At 44.0% G+C, this 20,371-nt stretch overlaps 1 protein-coding gene across 1 annotated transcript in view; it reads right to left on the reverse strand.

Annotated features, from left to right (window-relative positions):
* Positions 1–20,371, reverse strand: part of LOC121833919 — a 127,002-nt gene that overhangs the window by 20,104 nt on the left and 86,527 nt on the right. The gene's annotated exons all lie outside the window — the stretch shown is intronic.

The raw sequence follows: 20,371 nt of genomic DNA on the forward strand, positions 1-20,371 counted from the left end.
GTCCCTTTCCGGCTATGTCATGAGTGTACAGCAATAAAACAACTTAATTAAGCAACTGACGATCAAGAACAATCGCCGCAGTACAATCATTTGAGTACTATTTCGGTTGAACCACACCACCGAAAGTCGTCACCACCAAAGAATTCATGAGGTCAGAAAAGGCATATGTCACAAAAATGTGCATCATCATGATGTATTCTTTCTAGTATATTTCTCAAAACGTCAGGTATAACCCCCGCCATTCACCTGGGCTACAATTAGGCACTTCGCTTCATTTAGGCCACCTCGAATCACACTGGCAAGCCAAACTGTGTACTTTTAAGTATGGAGGGAGAGTACTTGCTCTAACAGAATGATCGTTGAATATCACGCGACCATGACAATCGCACAAACAAGAATAAACACTAACGTGTCATCTATGCAGCAGATTGGCTCGCGTGTTGTCTTATTGCATGTGGGAGCATCGGATTGAACACTGAACACGAACTGGCGTGACCAAGATTAATATCTATGATAATCCTGGTGCTGTGATATCTGACATCACATTTATACGCTTCAATGTAAGTCGCTAAAATAGAATATAAAGTCATTCGTAGCAGCAGACGATTGGAACAGGAAGAACCATTTTCTGATGCTCCTCCTGTAAGTTTGAATGTTTTCGATTTTCGCTAATTTTCTTGTTATGGAGGCTCCTATTTCAAAGGACGCGTCAGCCAGTGCTCCACGAAAAGATCAATGTGGATCCTGTGCAGCTCGCTTCTACCCAAAGCAGCAATACCTTGTCTGCTCTGCTGGCCGCGATAGAAAATTCCACTGCAGATGCTTAAACGTCGGCCTCGAAGAACACAATATCTTCATGAAATCTGGAACCAGCACCTTTAAATGCACGGGTTGTACCCGGCGGCACAGTAAGTCACCAAAAGACCAGGTTGACCAACCAGATACGCCAAATGACAAAATGACGAACGCTTCCAAGGGTGAGCCAGCGGCAGCACAGAATGACCTTTACGTCCCCGCCGGTTTGCTGCGCGTGATCGACAGTATGACAAGAAAAATGGATATCCTGACCGCCGAGTTCAAATGCCTCAGAGCTGAAAACCAACACCTTCGCTCCGAAGTGCAGCAACTCCGGAAGAACGTAGTCGATCGTCTCCCATTCCCGTCTTCACCGCCTCAATTTTATGCAACTACTGCCGCCCCGACATCCCGCGTGCCTTCGGCGGCAAGCAAGGCTTCGCTTGCACCACCCGCTCTTGCACACCCGAACAACTGGCCTTTTCTTCCACGCTCGAACTTGACACCCCTCGAGGAACCTGTCCTTCTTCCACCACCGTCAGGTTCTCGTGGTGGGGATGATCCGCATCCCGTGAGCTTGACGAATGGCGGCTTCACAGAGGTCAAGCCTCCACGACGTGCCAAGCCTTCTACTGGCACTGCTAAATCAGACACTGTGCAGGCTGTTGCTAGGCCCCAGCGCCGAATGGCACTTTTTGTATCTCGACTTCGACCGGATACGTCCGTTGCCGATGTTCAGGCACTTGTCGAGCCGTTCCTAGACGGGAAGTCAATTGTCTGTTCCAAAATGGTAACTCGATTTCCCTCGTATTCTTAATTTCATTTGTATTGTGAGCAGGCCGTGTTTGACGCCATTAACAAACCGGAAGTTTGGCCGGAGGGCAGCATTTTCCACCAGTTCTTCGGCCAGCTTGACCATGCTCGTACTTATCCCCTCGAAACGACATCAGATGTAAATGTCGGAAGTGCTTAGCATTTTTTACCAAAATGTTCGAGGACTGCGCACAAAGGCTGATGAGTTTATGTCAAACCTTATTACTGCAGACTTTGACGTTATTTGTTTAACGGAAACGTGGCTCTGCGATGGCATTCCGAATTCGAATCACTTCACACCTAAGTACAATGTCTACCTCCACGACAGAGACTACATAAGCACGGGGCAAAAGCTAGCTGGTGGCGTATTGATTGCGCTTCACTCTTCGCTTGAGTCACATCGAAGGTTCGACCTAGAATCGTATTCAGAGTGCTTATGGGTAGAAATTAAAACTGCCGATGGTTTTAATTACCTTATTGGAAACTACTATTTTCCACCGCTATGCGATCCTTCAATTTTTATCAAACATCTTGAAACGCTGGAACAACAAGTAAACTTCGATAGGTACAGAGTTCAAATGTACGGGGACTTTAATCTTCCGGAAATAGATTGGTCATTGGACGTTATAAACGGTGGCGACTTAATCACATCAAATAAGGCAGCTGGGATGTAATCTTTTATACATTTTTTTGGGCTGAATAAGCTGAACAGTTTCGAAAACTCCGCTGGTAATGTTCTTGACCTAGTGTTATCAAATATTCCAATGGAATCAATTAATACTGTTCCGATCCCTCTAGTACAAATGGATGTATATCATCCAGCACTCAATGTTCAAATACGGCTGCCAAGAAAGTTGCAAGCATTGAACAGACCCTCCGCCCACTGTTACCAAAAAGGAGATTATTTGGGAATGTATAACTACCTTCATAATTATAACTGGAACGCTGTTCTTGCAATGGATGACACCAATCTCGCATCAGAAGCGTTTACGTCACTTGTGCAAGACACGATTAGCCTTTTTGTTCCAAAACGCAATTCTCAACTTTCCAATTACCCGGACTGGTTTTCTAATGATTTAAAAATGTACCTTAAGAAAAAAGATCATTTTCATTGACTTTAAAAAAAACAGGCTCTAGCTTCTGGTACACTCAATTTAGTATTTATCGTTCACTCGTCAAAAAATTGTACTCGCACGATAAACAGTTGCATCTTGATGATGTCGAGCGCGGTCTGAACCGCCGCCCCGAAATTTTCTGGAAGTTTGCAAAGCAGCACACTCGTAACAATCCACATGAAATTTCACTGCGGGATTGTTCTACTGGAAACACTAATTATGTTTCGTCCCCACCAGAGGTGGCAGACCGTTTTGAAGACTATTTTAGTCAATGCTATACAGTTGGTCAGTCAACTATTCAGCCCATTGACATAGAAGTAAACTGCCAGGATGTTTTATCGGGCTTCAGAGTCGATACGGATGAAATTGAGGAAGGTATCAGAAAACTTAAACCGAAGTTATCTACTGGAGTAGATTGTATTCCGAGCTTTATAATCAAAGGTTGTGGTGCCCTGTTCGCACCCATTTTACAACATATTTTCAACTTGTCACTTCGCTCTGGGGTGTTCCCATCGTTATGGAAGAAAGCGGTTGTCGTGCCAATATTAAAGAGGGGCGATTCATCGGTTGTCAGTAATTATCGGCCTGTTTCTTTATTGTGCGGCTTTTTTAAGGTGTTTGAGAAAGTTATTTATAAACGAATAACACATTACTTTCTTCAAAAATTAACGACTTCGCAGCACGGGTTCATTACGGAGCGGTCAGTTGAAACCAACTTGTGCTCCTTTTTACATTTCGCTGCACCAATTGTTGCCAACAGGGGTCAGGTAGATGCCATTTATTTCGAGATGTCTAAAGCATTCGATAAAGTTGATCATGAGCTATTGCTCCACAAACTATCGTTATACGGTTGTTGTTCTGAACTACTTCGCTGGTTTCAAAGCTACTTGTCATGTCGTACGAATCATGTTCGAATTTCTAGTGTCCCTTCTAAACTATTTTACTCAACTTCAGGTGTCCCCCAGGGGTCTATTCTTGGTCCTCTTTTGTTTCTGATATTCGTTAATGACATAACCTCATGTGTAAAAAATCTGAGCTTCTACTCTTTGCGGATGATATTAAGATTTTTATACGCGTTGCTACTCCTCTTGATTGTAATGCTCTTCAGCACGAAGTGAACAACATGCTGCAATGGTCTTTGGTGAATAACTTACTCCTAAATCCTTCCAAAACTAAGGTTCTTTCTTTAAGCAGACGACGCACTGTTATGCATGTTACCTATTCTCTGGGAGGAACTGCAATCGAACGCGTGACTGTGATGAAAGATCTCGGTGTGTGCGTTGATAGCGCGTTGTCATGTAATGCTCATGTTTCCTTTATTGTTGGCCGTGCAATGAAAACTGTTGGTATCATATCTCGTATAACTAAAAAGTTCAGACGCCCTGCTTGTATGATTCCTTTTTTTTTTGTGCTTTAGTTCGTTCACGGCTTGAATTTGCCTCTGTTGTTTGGAATTCTCTAAGAAGTACAGTCTTTAAGTATTGAATCAGAGAAAGAGAATGATACGCATTTTATATGATAGACACTTTCAGCGTCGCTTTTATTTTGATTATGAATTTCTTCTTAAGAGCGTTTTACTTAAGTCTTTGTCAAATAGAAGATTTGAGCGTGATCTGATTTTTTTGCACAGTGTGGTAAATGGTTGGACTGATGCTAACCAACTTTTGAATTCTGTCGATTTTCAAGTTCCTTGTCGCGTTACCAGAAATTTTACTGTCTTTTATACTAAATTCATGTCTAAACTCTCACCACTGACCCGTATGCAAATTTCAGTTAATACAATCGCATCGTCTAGCTTGGACATCTTCACAGGTCTCGTATTTTTTTGCCGGAACTTGGGAAGTCTAGTTAAAAGTTGAAACTATTACATTTCGTGTGAAGTGTGCGACCTATTTGTTGTCATACTAATTTGTACATTTTAAGCTGTGCGTGTGCTCTGTTTCTTCTTTTTTGTGTGTGTGCGCCAATGTGAAGACCCGCGTGGTTGTTTTTGGGCGCATTAAATAAACAAATTATTATTATTATTATTAATATTTCTAGAGAAAGTTTGCTTTAATTGCAAGTAGCAGAAAAATATGTCACTAAAAACTATACCATAAAGTTCTCAATGGCGGTTAGCTGCAAATCAAAGCTGCCTTGTAGGGTTTCTTTTGGGCATGTTTGCAAAGCGAAGTAACGAATATATTACTTAGAAATGTGTAAGAGTATTTAAACGTAATGTCGTCAAGTTTGCTTAAAAAATATTATTGCGCTCTTTTTGTTTCTATATTTTATTCATAAACAACTACGTTGCTTTAAACGGGCTATAAATAAGTATTTTTGTGTTCTTTGTAGATACATGTAATCCACAGACAAAACAAATGATAGAATATCCTAACAAGTTATCAATGCCCAGCTGCTACTTTTACGATGCAGGAACATCACCCCACCAAACACAAAAAGTGGAATCGCAACCTAAAAGCGGCAAAAACGTTATCAGTTTAGGGAAATCTAAATGTATTACTAGCTTATAGCTGTTATGACATGTCAAAATAGAAATAAAAAAAAATTGGGAGTGCCCTACCAAAGGGCAGAATGTTCTAATTGTGTTTTTTTTTTTTTAATGTTGAGAAACGTATTTCAATAGTATAATTGGCTAAATGGCAGAGATACATTGATATTATCACGTGGAGCTGAGTACCCATGGGAGGTGCCAAGTTATTTACCATTTAAATAGCACACGCTTCCGCGAGGGCATATACTACCAGATGTGTAAGGAATTGTAGTTGATGTATGAGGACACGCTATATGACTTAATGTTAATTTTCGAACAACGTCGGGCGTCGACCTACAATTACTTATCCTGTGGTTTCATAAGGGAAGGCTAAATTACGATGGCAATTAGAACACGTGCGAAGAAGTAATTAACTTGGCGCAATTAACGTGATGTCTTGCTCGCTCAGACGCACGTTCTCCAAGTAATCATACGTTCTGGGTTTATCTTTCGTTTTGCGAAAACGCGTCGGGACCCTTTTTTGTATCATTAATATATGCTTACCTTCGTTCACGTCAATTTTCGGCCTGCAGAACGGCTTTAGTTTTGACTGTAGTTCGACAGTAGTTTCGACTCGACAGTTATTCATTTCTCTTTTGTTTCAACGATCAGATAAGTGTATGTAAGAAGTGTCAATAAAAACTGAGTTTTTAACATAATACAGCCTGATCTAAATTATATATAGCAAACTCATGCTGTGTTTGACATCTTTTAGACAAAACTCGGTCACGTTTCTATCCCTCTATAAAACTTTAAGCTTGATCCTGTAGTTAGGTAGAGAGTGTCGGTATGAGCACACACACATATAATACTGTGATAATAATAAATTGACCTACGACTAATCGATAAAATACCGAATAATAAACAATTATATTGACAAATCTGAATGCATCTAGAGGGCTGTAAAATTTAGAAAAGGAATTTAATTACTGGCGATGCTTCTACTGTTTCATAAGGCAGTGTTTCTGAGCTTGACTCATTGTTGTCGAAAGTGAATTAATTGTCTGGGTTGCGCAGTTGGCAGGAAAAAAAATGCCATTAGACAATTTAAAAGTGAACGTCTCGATCGACAACTACCTGTTTGGAAATAATAAAATCAAATTCAAAACATCCAACCATCTAAAATTGAAAAACCCAACGTTTCAAAGCCAGCTCCGCCCCTTGATCACACCAGACTGTTTATTTTCCTGTCTTTGCCTCTCCGAACTGCCGTGTTTCTCTGACATCGGCGGTGCAATCGCTGCATTTCAAGGTACAGGGTATGTCTTGTTTCATTTAAAAGCTCAGAATGTTTTTTGGTTTTGGTTTGTCTCGATGCTTTCCGCGTGGCGCAAATTAATCCAGAGATGTAGCTGCTTGCTTGCGTTCTAGAAAACCGGTGTATATCGTCTGGGTTGTCTGGAATATTAAAGGACTATAATCACAGGCGTCTTAGCTAAATTTTTTTACTTGTCGAGGATGGTGCTGCTTTTGAATGCAATGGCCTGGTTATTCTGCTCAGCGTGCTCGGCTAATGTGCTGCCCTGTATGTCTTTCTTTTACAGAGATAGCTGTTACAGGCTCGTCCCACCATAGAATTATTGGAACGTAGGTTAGGGGATCAACTGGCGCTAGTGTCTATGGGGCTTCTAGTTTCAAGTTGAAGCTGCCAGCAACCAGTCTACTTTTAAGGTGCTTCTGCGCATTACTGTAAGCAAATGCGCTTGAATGTTTTCCTCTTCCCCGCATAAGAACAGAAATTACCTCTGTTACTTAGGTCGTAGTGAACAGAATGTGACTTTATTGAGAGTATAAAAGTGAATTTTTTCTAATTACACTATTTTTCAGATCAGCGACCGACGTTTAACTTCTAGTGTTCCGGGTACAGTCTTGTTCCACGACAAGTGTGTAACGACAAGCGGAGAATCTAAACAATAGTAACAGTCGAAAAGAGTTCTGGACTTGTTCAAAGAGAGGGAATGTCCCGATGACGGTAACTTTGACAATCTGAGATATGGATATGCCACTAAAATTACCCCCCTTTAGGAGCGGTTAAAACGCGTATTATACAGTAAACGTACGTGTACTACAAAGGGGTTTTTTGTTTTATTAATGCCCTAAAGTTATCGGGCGATAAAAACTTTCTAACTTTCCCCATTTCAAAAAATGTAGATTATGCAGATATGGGTTTTGAAAGCTAGAACAAACTTACCTTTGCGCTCATACATGATCAAAAAAGTGAATAAAACGAATTTTATTAATTGCAAATCGCACTCTTCGCAGGTTAAATTACACCAGCTCGCATGTATAAAGGGCCCATGAAACGAATATTGGGCTGGAATAAATAAATTTATATTAGAATTTTACTAATAGCACATCGTTCAGTTAGCCAAAAGGAGAAAGTCAAAAGCCTGACTTTTAGTATGAAAATTTGAAAATACCGCGGACTATTTCGTATCTCCTTCCCTTCGTAAGCTATGTGCTTTTTCACCAAGATACATCCGCGGTCCGCGCAGCGCGTCACCGGGCACAAACGCACGTCACACGAAACCGGTCCTCACTTACTCTTTTCACCCCTAAGCTGACATTGTGGTGGAAGCTACGCGCTTGCCGGACCAATCAGCCACCTGATCGTGATTCGGTGGCAAAAGTGTGGCTGACCCAACGAGCACGTAGCTTCCACAGCACCGTCAGCTTCGGGGTGAACGGGGTGGGGAAAGCAACTTTTGTCTGAATTTTGAGTGACGGGCAAATCTTCTAGGGGGAAAATGGCTGTATCCGGGTACACAAACGATAGTCCGAGCAAGAGGTGACTCTCCCATTTCCGTCTTCTTGAACGGTTTGGTTAGAATGCGCGATTTATGAGTTCAGGAGTAAAGCTAAACAGGAAAAAGTTTGAAAAGCGTCTCATGACTCCTATAATCTTGTATTTCCGCACTCATTACTTGGCTTTACTTTATTTTGATCGTCTACAAGCACATGTAGGTACTGACCCAGTGTTTGTGCTTAGTCCTTGACGTCCGTCTTGATTTTAGATATGCTCTTTATTGCTTTTGCGGGTAAATCCCCCTGCACAAAAGCGCCGATGCCGTGTTCCGGCTTACAACGCCGGACAGTGTACAAAAATACACGTGCGAAACTATTTTAGCACCATGGTAATACCATGAATTTGAAGGAATTCATGGTATTAATCCAATTACGCAGAGGAGGAATTTTCCTCTGCGTAATTGGAAAATGTTCGAAGCTATTAGTACGTACGAATCGTTCGTAATATTTGCTCTTATCATCAAACGCAGGGAGAAAGCGCACTCACTTCGGAAGCCAATTTCAGACTGATTGTCAACTGTTTCAATTTGAAACCGCACACTACAAAGGCCAGTAGGACCTCTATAGCGGAAATTATAATAACGCTACGCTTCCCACCACTGGAAATTATATCCGTTGTTGATGTTGAAGTTGTTGATGGAGTTGGAGTGGTAGGACTTCCGTCGTGGATGTTGCCAAATCCTCGAAAAAGATCGCCCGCCGCCAGCGGAAATCGAATCTAGGTCTGCTGCATTCCAAGAGGAGGCGTTACCACAGAGCTATGCCATAGCGTTAACAACCTGATTTACACTAAGGATTTTTATAGTACCCGATGTCCACTACACGCGATATCTAGGAAAAAAAATAATTTCCGATAATAAAATGCGATCGTAGCACTTTCAATGGACCTTTTCCGAGAAGCGTTCTGCGCACGCGCGAGCGCCCGGTGCCAAGCGGTGTAAGTCGGCACAAAAAATCGAGGAAATTCGGAAGCAGGCTGTGTATCAGTGAGTAGAACACGTAATTGCAGCATATATATAAATGTGTTACACAAAAAAAGAAAGTGGACGGGAAGAAAAACACGACGTTAGGGTGGACGCTACGGATTTTCCTTTTTAAAGTGCGTGGGGCCGTTGGCCACGCGACGCAGCTCAGAGAGCGAAGAAACTGGACGCGTAGCTCCCATTATCGATTGGTAGCGCAGGTAGGTTACTTCCTCGATTTTTAGTTCTTGCAGCCACCGCCTGGTGCCGTCGGTATTTGGAAAAGGTCCACTATCAAGGCCTGTGCCCGGCGACGCAACAAGAAAAAAACAAACGCTTTATCGGAACGAAATGAACCAATCTTCTTTTCTTTCCGAACTCTTTTGTTAGCGCACCCAGGTGTGCGCAAAGCCATAGTGGCGCAAATTAAAAATAGGCCGACGTAGATTTATGTTCTTATTTAGGTCGATACATTGCCATTCAAATTATTGAGTTAGATGAAACATATTAAGGCGCCAGAGAAACATTAATCATGCTCAGGCAATTGCTATCGAGGTCATTTGAAGCAATACTATTCATTTACCACACCTGTAGTACTTTTTAATTAGTAGTACACGAACCGACTACACCAACTAAGGCAAATGAGAATTTGTTCCCGTAGAAACGGCAGTTTTGTTTATTAGAAACAAGTAGCAACAGTCATCCTTTCATTCGGATGTACGAAATAATACATTGCATGTGACTTCATTTGGCAGAATACCAGCATCCATTGCTCCCTACCATTCTTGTGCCCGTACCTTCTGCAGCAGCCCTTTTTTTTTCACCATTGAATTTGTTCTTCTGTGCAAAGCATGCCAATAACAAGAAATTCGATGGTGACAAATGTATGTTGCTGAAGGTACGGGCATCGGGGCAGGGTTCGCAGCAGTGGCGGCTGATGCCATGTACAGAGCAAATGACGATTCTTAGAATATATTATGAATAATCTTAAGGGAATATACCCCCCCCCCCCCCTCCAGAGCCCAACTTTTCATTTCATCGACAATTTACAGTTGAAGAACTCCAACAATTTACTATCCCATCCTCAGCATCCGAGTACTAGGAATAAGGTACGGCGAAGAAACACAAAGAGGGGCTTACTGCTCGTGCTTTCCTTTTCGCCTAGACTTCGTTCTGCGCCCCAACCCAGCATGCCGGCGGCGACAGCCGGACAGAAGACGCCGCCGGTGCAAACAGCGCTAATCTGTCCCCGCTGACGACGTAGATGCCGACTGACCGTCAAGTCCAAAAGACGCACGATCAAAAAAAAAGTAAACCACGATACACTGTCAGAAATGTCGTCGAGACTAGCGGTAAAATGAGCCGTCCTTTTCTGCAATACGGTGGCTCATTTTTCCGAACGATTATTGGGTTTCTTAGTGAGAGACGGAAACAAGCGCGTAAAGCCTCTTACGCAGGCTTCCTCTGGGACGTATCTCGTTGCAATTCCCCAAAGTGTTGCCATCTGGGAAAGTTTTTCCAAAATAAAACTATGATGCGTCGCACTGACCCTTCCCATTTCCACACGTCAACATACAATATTACCACGTGTTTCCTTTCTTGTGGAACACTGGAGCTATATAACAATAGCGAAGAACAGAGCTGTCGAAGGAAAGGCGGGTCGGATAGGAATAAACAGGAAAGTCTGGTGAAAATCGCGGTAATGGACAAGGTTTTGGCAATGAACTCAATTCCGAGTCGGCATACTCAACTCCTAGAGAAATTCGCACGGTAGAAAAGAGAAATAAAATGTTTATTTATTATTTATAAAACAAAACTGACCAGCAGATTAGCTCACTTCGTAGTGTTAGCTTATTGCTTTGAATTTAATGTGTTGTTTTTTTTTTCGAAAAATCATAAGACATGCTTCAGTCTTAACCATCTCATCTGATTTGTGACTGATTTGGGCATTGAGAAAGTAGACAGTGATAGAAGCTTATTTTTGTATAAGTTACTCTCGGTTAAAATATAAATTGCTTATTTTTTATCTTTGATTGGGAGAAAGTTGCTAGGAGTTTGTATACACATTTTGTTTAAAGGCGCAAAATAAAAACTTCAATTCCTGCACTCTGCGCCAGATAAATGTGGTAGCCTGCCTAAAGTCACTGGGTAAAAGAAAAATTAGAAAAAGAAAGAAAAACCTCAAAGGTAATGTCGCACAATACGCACCAGAGAACATACCGAAAAAACAGTCATGATGTTTTATTACGAAACCAAGTGTTCGCAAAAAATAAAAAAAAAAACGAATGGAACAAAATAAAAACGGAGTGGGATTTACGGGGACCAAGATCCAAAGAGTAAAAAACAAAAATACGTTTTAGAGGTCTGTGTCAAGGGTCTTAGAACTTAAGCCCTGGGATAAGGACCTCTGCCTTCTCAATTATTCTGAAAAAAAGCTAATTTAAAATAAATCAGTTTCATCAGAATTTTTTTTTTATTGGATGGAGATCAAGAGTTTTTTTTTTTTTTTTTTTTTGGGGGGGGGGGAATTTGAGGAAATATAAAAATAAGATTTTAAAAGAACTGCCCTCGAATTTTTTGAGCTTCCCTTTTTCTGATTTACCGAAACCCAGGGAGCAGCTCGGTTTACGAGATGGTTCTCCAAATAATATTATATAGGAAGTAAAAAAAACAAAAAGGCAGTGAGGTGTTTGCTGCATGGAAATATAAGTGGAACTTGAAGAAACACTTTTCCACCTATCCATCTGCGAAGTTTTAAAGCTTTATTTTTTAAAGCAAATACAGAAACAGAGAATAGTGGAGCAGAAAGTTTGTGTATTATTAGTAAAACGTCCTAATATGATAGCTCTTTGTTTACGCGCTTCTGTTTATACGTTTAAAATTATTTTTAATCTAAAGGAAGCGTAAATACTTGTTGTATATGACAGTGTTCGCATCCTAGTAACTGTAAGCATTATCAGTGTCATTATAGAAGGACTATTATTAGCTAAAGAGTGTACAAATAAATCAACAAAATGTTTCGTGTGGCATGAGGTGAAAGTACTATAAAGGAAAAGTAAAAAAGAAATTAAATACTTTTGCAAATACTTTTAATGCGAAATTAGAGCGCAGCTTTTGAAGGAGAGGAGGGGAGGGGAGGGGGTATGCGCCTTCTCCTCCGTACCTTCTCTTCCTCCCCTCCTCTGCTCCTCGCCCTCCCCTCCTTTCCTCCTCCCCCTCCTCCCCTCCTCCTCTCCTCTTGCTCCTACTCTCCTCCTTTCCTTCTTTTCGTTTCCCCTCCTACTCCTCCCCTACTCTTTCCCCGCTCCTCCTCCTCGTCGTAATCTCTTCATCCTTTCCTTATACTCCTCCGCACATGATGTCAATTTTACTACCAAATCTAGTAGAGACACTGAATTTTTTTTCAGGTAACTTGACATCAAGTCATGTGACGTCATTTTCCCCATTAAGCTAAGCGGGGGAGCTGAATTGGTCTCGAGGTCATGTAACGTCAATTTTCCCGCGAAATTTAGCGCGCTTACGCCGACGCCGCGAAACCCGGAAACGGGCGCCTAAGCGAAGCGCTCTGACATGTGAAGTGAATGCACGCCAAGCTTCAAATTTGGACATAAAATTCAATCAACATAGCTACACCAATTTTACAGCGATAGCTGCGAGTAGGACGATTCGCGGTTTCGCACCGTCCACCGCGCTGTATATCGACACGGCCATTTTCCGCACAGTTCAAAACGTTTCACGGGTCGCCGATAACAATATAACAGGCAAGCAAGATAACATGCACGGTGAGCGCATAACAGCAAGATAACGTGCATGGTCAGTCAGACAGTCCCCGCCGGGCAATCTGGCATTCCACAGGAATAGGATAGGTGCCCATGCGACCCAGAATTAGCACAAACAACAACTCTCGGGAGATTCGCAGATCAAACTGCCTGGCAATTTGACCGTGCAATCTGTATCTGAAAGCAAGGGGAAAGCAAGTGCATCATTGCCCCGGCAATGCCCCTGAAAGATACAGAATTTTATTTCCTAAACGAGCCGCCAGAAAGATAGTATTAATAGTGCTTGTTTGTTAAAATAAACCTTCATCCGAGGAAACTTCATTTTGTCTAGTTCCTTACCCCTGTTTATTGGCCACTTTTCGTTTAACCCGTCTGATTATTTGAACCGAAGTGAGTACGAGATCACGCTCCTTCATACGCAGACAGCAGCCTGAAATAACCTGTACTTAATGCACCATCATTGGTTCCAAAACGCAGTGAATTTTTCGTCTGCTGTGTTACTCGGTTTATTACGAAACGCCTATACCGACTCTATGGTGCGTGCTCGCACGTTTACCGCACACTAAAAATTTCAACACCCATGTTCGTGTTAAAAGGGTGTTTTTCCGAGCTCACACCCTTCCTACACCATTTTTACATGATTTTTGAATATTCAAGGGTGTACGGAAAGGCCTACACCCTTCGTGCATCCTTTTTACACCCTACGGCTACCGAAATCGTGTTAAGAGGGTGTTGCGGTGGTACACCCATGATTTCCGAATCGTCGAACTCGGAAACCGCCGAATTGCAGACATACGCGCCGACAGCAGAAGTCAAGAAGCAGCCTGCTCAATTTAGAGGATTTCGTGAAGTTCAAGTAAGCACAATGGGCAGCTGACATCCAAGCCAAGCCAACGCTCAAGTTGTTTTCAAGCCAGATGAATGCCGGCGTTGTGTACAAGCTCCTTGGTTGTTTACGTGCAAGCGACCACGAAAATAGCATCGGTTACTCACGCACTTCTGCTCAGAATTGTGAGACCACATCGGTTCTATTATGATACATTCCGTCTCATCCTGAGATGTACTAAAGCGAAGGCTAGACGTGCGAGACGGTTCGGGCTCGCAGCTTTACTGTGAGCCTGTACCGTAAAGGTCGGTTCCGACACTTGCGTTTGAGTGTGTTTGTCTGCGTTGCGTTTAGAACCGAAAACGAGTCACCGGCACATCTGTGCTTCGTATGAAGCGTGGATTCCAATTCAAAGAATCATCTTGGCACGCGATATAAGCAGCAGGGATGTCCTGGTTTCTCGCAGCCGCAACGCGGTCAAACGCAACTGTTTGAACCAGGCTTTACGTGGTTGTCCTGGGCTTGTCCCTCGCGCTTTATTCTTTCGATTTTAAGTATTCATTTTCAACTCGCTCGCTTTTACCAGTACTAGTAGATACTCATGCTGCACGAGGGTTCGTGCAGTGCGACCATCTGGCGATGCTATGAGCTTGTGCTCGAGCCTTGGCTTTAATGCATCTTAGTGGGGAAGGCAATCATCGGGGATATATGACACACGATGATGCCAAGTCTGTTCACGGCGGACTCTCGTGCTGTTCTGATTGGAAAAGAAGGGGCGTGTAAAAAATTGGCAAATGGAACATGGTTAGCGACAGCGCAAAAATATGTTGGAAAAAGTTCAGAACGTTGAAGTGCAGCAGCCTGAAACTTTGGAGTTAAGCAATTAGAGAATCATTTGAAACATCTTTAGAGGTTCAGCCTTTTCTCCCCCCACACCAATATTGAAGGCTGCTAGGATATTGGTTCAGGCTAAGCCCTCTGTCTTTCAGTCAGCGAACTCGAGCAGTTCCACCTGACCTTGTTATTTCATAACAGATATGTTAGAAAATGGAATGCAGATTTTCTTTACACGGCCAAAACATAAAGTGTTATCAAATAATACCTGCCATATTCATATTCTACATTTACAGACCGGGGCTGCCCCGCCTGTGGAGGGTGAAGATGCGAGCAGCCTCGAAGCCCACCAACAGTGGCTGTGTGCTGAGAGCGAAAGCTGGTGCCTGACGAAGGCCAGATTGATCTTCGAAAGGATGCGACTGCCTGCAAATGGCTACATGCGTTGATATTGATGGGCATATAGACTGCACAGAATGCTTATCCCTACCTGATGGATGCTAGGAGGGTATGCATTCCATATTTTTTTACTGATCTCTACAACAATTGCTAAATTGCGCTTCCCCGCTCCGTGATTGCGGCTGCCGGACGACCATCTTGGGACACGGAAAATTAACCTTTTGGAGCGTTGCAGAGGCTGGCCGGCAGCGTGCTGCAGACATGTTTTTTGCTCGTTTGTCGTCATTGGGAGCGTTAAAGTGGCCCTGCAATAACTTTTTGACTGGTTTTTAATTTGGACCAAACCTGAGCGCACTGAACGTAGTAATTTAAAGAAACTTTTCTCAAATGTCGCTTTATTTTAAAAGTTATAGGCAAATTAGACTTACAAAAACAAGAAAAAAATAACATCCTTCATGACGTCGTAGGTCCTGGTTTGAGTGGCCGTGAAGTAGTGAGCTCATCGAGCGCTCACGGCTGCCGCACTCAGTGTCGATGGCTCGAGAGGGTGCCACTAAAGCACTTGTTGACTATGCTGTATGAAGTCGGCGGCCAGGGCAGCTCGCATTGCATTTGCCGCGCGATTAAAGACTAATTCGGCATAACGCTTCATTGGCCACAAACGACGGTAAACACGGGGTAAAGATCAGTTCAGAACGGGAGCCACTTCGCGCTGCCATACCGCCAAAGGGTCAAGTCGCCAGCCAAGCCCGCGCCGAAAGCCTTGGGAACGCTCGGAACCGGTCGGATCCTCGAGCCGGTATACGACCGCAGCGCCACCGCGTACATCCGGGACCTTTCTAAGCCCATTGTTCGTCGGAGCCTCATCCCACTACGCCTTTTTAGTAGAGTAAAACCTCGTTATAACAAAACGGGATATAACAAAGCAATCATAATTCCCCTTGCTTGCTAATAGTGGGAAGAAATGGACATTGGCTATAACGAAATAATTACGACCACTCCTTCAACTTTGTTATAACGAGGTTTTACTGTATGCGCCGTTTTTTTCACCGCTTGTTGGCGGGTTTGTCGACGGGTCTTTTCTTGTTTCCGTACTTTATAAACTGCATTTGTTTCTTTTCTGATCTAAAATACTGAACGAAAACTACTTTCATACATAACTGAAGTGGTTCGCGACACTTATATTTTGTATCGACTAAAAAAAAAGCTTTTAGCGGCTCTGACCAGTAGTAAGCCCAGGACCAAAGACGTCACATATTCCGCGCTTTCGGCAACGCGGGTCGCCCTCGTAGGTGGAGGAGGTTTCCGCGTCGTCTGGTTAAAATATGACTCACTGATATTTAGTTATTCTCTCCGTGCCCGCTGGCTTACCCAAACCCAAAGAGATGTGGAAACCGCAAAAGAGGTAGACGCTTAAGTATGATTGCAGCTCCCCTTTAAGTCTACACTCCTTTACTCCTACTCCGACACTCCGAGTTTCATACTCCAGGAACAGCAACTAAACGGCGCATGGCGTACAGGAGCGCGACACACCGAATCTATTGGCAAGCCGCACAAGCTCCTTCCCACCGCACGGTTATGACGAACCTGGCATCCCGTGGATACGGGTGGGAGAAGCCAAAATTATTTCGGTGGTAAATTAATTAAAGCCAGTGTAGAGTGGCAGGGTACAAAGTAAAAGAGACTGCGACGTTATAAAGTTTCTAAGAACGTTTAAGTATTTCTGGGAGGTTTGGAGACTCGCTTCGAGCACGTGCGGGGAAAAGCACCTTGGCTGATCTATTTATTGACCGTGCAAGCTGTTTATATTTGAATTAAAGACAACATTCTTGAACCCGTTTGTCGACGCACGAAACCCTCACACTTGCCAGATATTTCGTGGTTCCGTATTGCAGCGAGACGGAATGCGAGGGAAGCTGTTGATGTGCTATGCCGATACCGGAACACTGTCGTTCAATAGATAGCGCGTCAATTCGTTTCAGGCGAGACATGAACATGATGTTTCGGCTTTCCATTCCAAGTATCTTGATTCTCTGGGCAAAGCATCCTAGAAAGGGCAGCGCTCCGACTGTCTTCTCATCTCAACAACTTTTCTGTCGCTGTGCTGTCGGTAACCTTCCGTTCAATAGATGAATTCGTTTTCAGGCGAGATGCACGAACAAACCTTTCCCGCAATGCTAACTGATGCTTCGGCTTTCCAATCTAAGTATCTTTATTCGCTGCAGCTGGACTAAGCAGTTTAAAAAGGGCAGCCGTCCCACTGTCTTCTCGGCAACTTTTCTGTCGCCGAGCTATCAGCACGCTCGTTCGATAGATCACTTTGTTCTCAGGCAAGGCACATGAACAAACCTTTTCCGGAATGCTAATTGCTGTCTTGGCTTTCAAATCAAATTGTTTTTACCTGCTGGATTAACCACTAATGACTGAAAAGGAGCAGCTGTCCGGCTACGCCTTTTGTTTCAACAATCTCAACAATGGCACAGCCATCTTGTTTGTGGACATGACATCACGGAGCGCAAAGAAGTCACTTGTGCTCCAAGAAATGCTCGGAGCACGAAGAGCACGCTCGAGTGTCAGTCTCCGTCGGCGATCCCCTCTGTTTAGTGAAAGGAGCGCCAAACGCTCGCAATGTGTAAACAATAAGAATTTCCTTTGAAATCGCATAAAAGTTTTTGCAACAGCGCGGCACCGCAAGAAAAAGGCACAACTTGTCGAACGTCGAGTCTCGCCGGTCTTGCGGCGTGATCAAAGCTTCCTTGGCCTGGCAAACTGCTGCGTCTCTGTGCCTTTTCACGCTTGGATACTTATCAAGAATCGATGCCATGGCAGAGCTTTGAAGGTATGTCGCACATAGGCGTCTTCTCTATCACCCAGCTGTTCCAGTGAGTTGCTATCAATAGGAAACGAAATCGGTGGTTGCTATTATGGATTAACCATGGCTATGTTCCAAATCTACTCAAATGGATCACATGACAGCACAAATAGAGCAATGCTGTGGAAGAAGGTAGGTTTTCGAAGGCAAAAGTATGAAGGGGCGATATCTGAAGTTTTTCAAACGTGGCCCGTCCATATGGTTGTGTGCAATCTGTCGTAGTCGCCATAGCCTCCTACCCCTCCTTTGTCGCCACTGGATCACGCCCGCTTCTGGACTGCAAGTGCCGCAAGTTACAAATACAGTCGTAAGAGTAAAGTAAAATGCTGCTCCAGATGCACATGCATCTTCATGCTCTTTGCACTCACGAAACAAATCCACACGGCGTTAATTCTTGATCGGTGTTCGAGCGTGCGAAGACAAAGATGCAGCACTTTGGCATGCCAAGGAAGCTTTGATCATGCCGCCAGAACGGTAAGACTTGCGTTAGACGAGTTGCCCCTTTTTCTTGCGGTGCTGAGCTTTCGTAAAAATTTCCACGTGTTCTCAAACGCAATTCTCACCCTTTCGGGGTTTTAACAAACTTCTTCGGTAAATGACAACGGACGAGCAGAAAACATGTCTTCAGCTTACTGCCGCCCAGCCTCCGCAACGCTCCAAAAGGTTGACTGATAATCTTTGTCCCAAGGTGGCCATCCGGTGGCCGCACCTGAGCTGCAACGACCAAGCGGAGACACGCGATCCAGCAAATTGTCGTGGAGATCAATGGTATTGCTTGCACAGCGTACTATTAGTCTTCAGAGCAAACACAAGTGTCGCTGCGGTCGCCACGTCTTGATTGGGTCAGGTGTACCGTGACGTCTGGTGACGGACTCCGCTTCGCGTTCTGGCATCTGGCTGGCTTCCCTGCGCCCGTTTCCTCACGATCGGAGGTTTGTGATCATGCTGACCTACTGTTCAGCGCTGCAATGCAATTTCCAAAAAGAAGCTGGTAACATATTCTACCACCCGAAAACTTCGAGATTAAAAAGAGCATGAACAGTCAGACTAAGGATGGGAAAGGCACCGTCAACATCGGCCGTTGTGAGCTGTAAGCACGTTGAGAAGCGGGGCTTCGTTTACCCAGTGTAAAAGGCGCTGGGTGAGACTTATGCTGACAAAATTTTCATAGCTTTTCCAACCGTGTTTGTCACGTTTCCCTTATAATTGGGTTATAAGTATGGAAAGCTATCGGTGGAGGCAACTCTGTCGATGAACCCCCCCGCCCCCTCCACATGATATAAGGCGGTTGTGCAAGGGATTGTGGAAGCGGCGGTGTAAGTGTTTCAGACACTGAAATTCTGTTCTTTGCAAATTCATGAGTTAAGCACGAGACACATGCGCGAAAAATCCATCCGATCCGACATCCGATCCGACAGTACGACTGCCTGATCCGAAAAAATTTGGTCGCTTCAGGCGTCAGATCGGCGATCCGACATGCGTCAAACGCGCGAGATAGTTTTGCACGGCGGACGGATTGTCGGATGCGTCCAGCCAATGACAGCACAGCTAGCGCGAACGTCATGATGACATACTTGGTCTGTCGGGACGAATAAGAAAACGGGACGGGCGACGGGAAGCCGGACGCGTGGATCGCGCTGATCCATTCGAGAAAGATGGCCCCGGCAAAGAATGCACGCGCTAACAAGAACGAGCTCCTAGCTTCGCTCGTGCGAGCTAAACCATCAATCTGGGACCAGAGATCTATGAACGCGGACCTCCGCTGGAGTGCTTGGAAGTTGGATCTCCTGGGCGGAGCCGAACGGATCATTGTGACGCTTGCAAGATCGGAAGTGTGTGCGTGTGTCTCTATTCGGAGCGGCATTCAGACTGTCGGATCGGACGATTCTGCCGTCCATTTGTCTCGCGCTTTAGGAGAACATCAGACCCCGCTTTGCGGGCATACAAATGGCATTTAAGTCAAAGGCCTTTGGGCGGTCTCACTTGTAATTTTCTCCCCATGGCCCAGAATATATTTAACATGTTGCTCGAGCAGAGTGCAGCTTTTTCGCTGAGATGTTTTTGTTTAGAAACAAAGTTGAGGAAAACCTCTTAATTTATTCAAATCATCAGCAGCGTTGATTGTGCGGGATGTAAATATATTGCAATGCTCCTGCAAGTGTGGTGGCATTTCTTCCTTTTCATATACCATCTGTGATTCATGCACTGCCTGCCCTGGAAACCATGCTCGGAATGTTGGTTGAAGTTTCGCCTCCAGCTACAGACCATACCTCAATAAGGCCGCATATAATAATTCACATTTCCTACGTAAAATGCGCACAAAAAAAAAAAAAAAAAAACCGAAAGTAATATGTCGACAGCCAACGCCGTCTCGGCCTTTGTAGGGCGAGTGAGGGGGTAAATTTTGTCCTCAGCAGGACGTCACCCCGGCTCGCTGTAAAAGGTCGCCACCCAAACTTCTCGGTGCTAATACTCACCATACAATGCACCTGTTATTTGTTTGGCCCCTGGTCATGAAATCATTCTCAGTTTGCTATTCCATCTCACCGAGAGCCCGATTTTGGTCATTGAGGTCTCAACCGGCTTGCACTGAAGAAGTATTAGCGAGTTCGTTTCACGGCACTCGTGCCCACGCGTG

Source organism: Ixodes scapularis, unplaced genomic scaffold (assembly GCF_016920785.2).
Source record: "Ixodes scapularis isolate PalLabHiFi unplaced genomic scaffold, ASM1692078v2 ptg000060l_1___fragment_1__unscaffolded, whole genome shotgun sequence".
Classification (NCBI taxonomy): Eukaryota; Metazoa; Arthropoda; class Arachnida; order Ixodida; family Ixodidae; genus Ixodes; species Ixodes scapularis.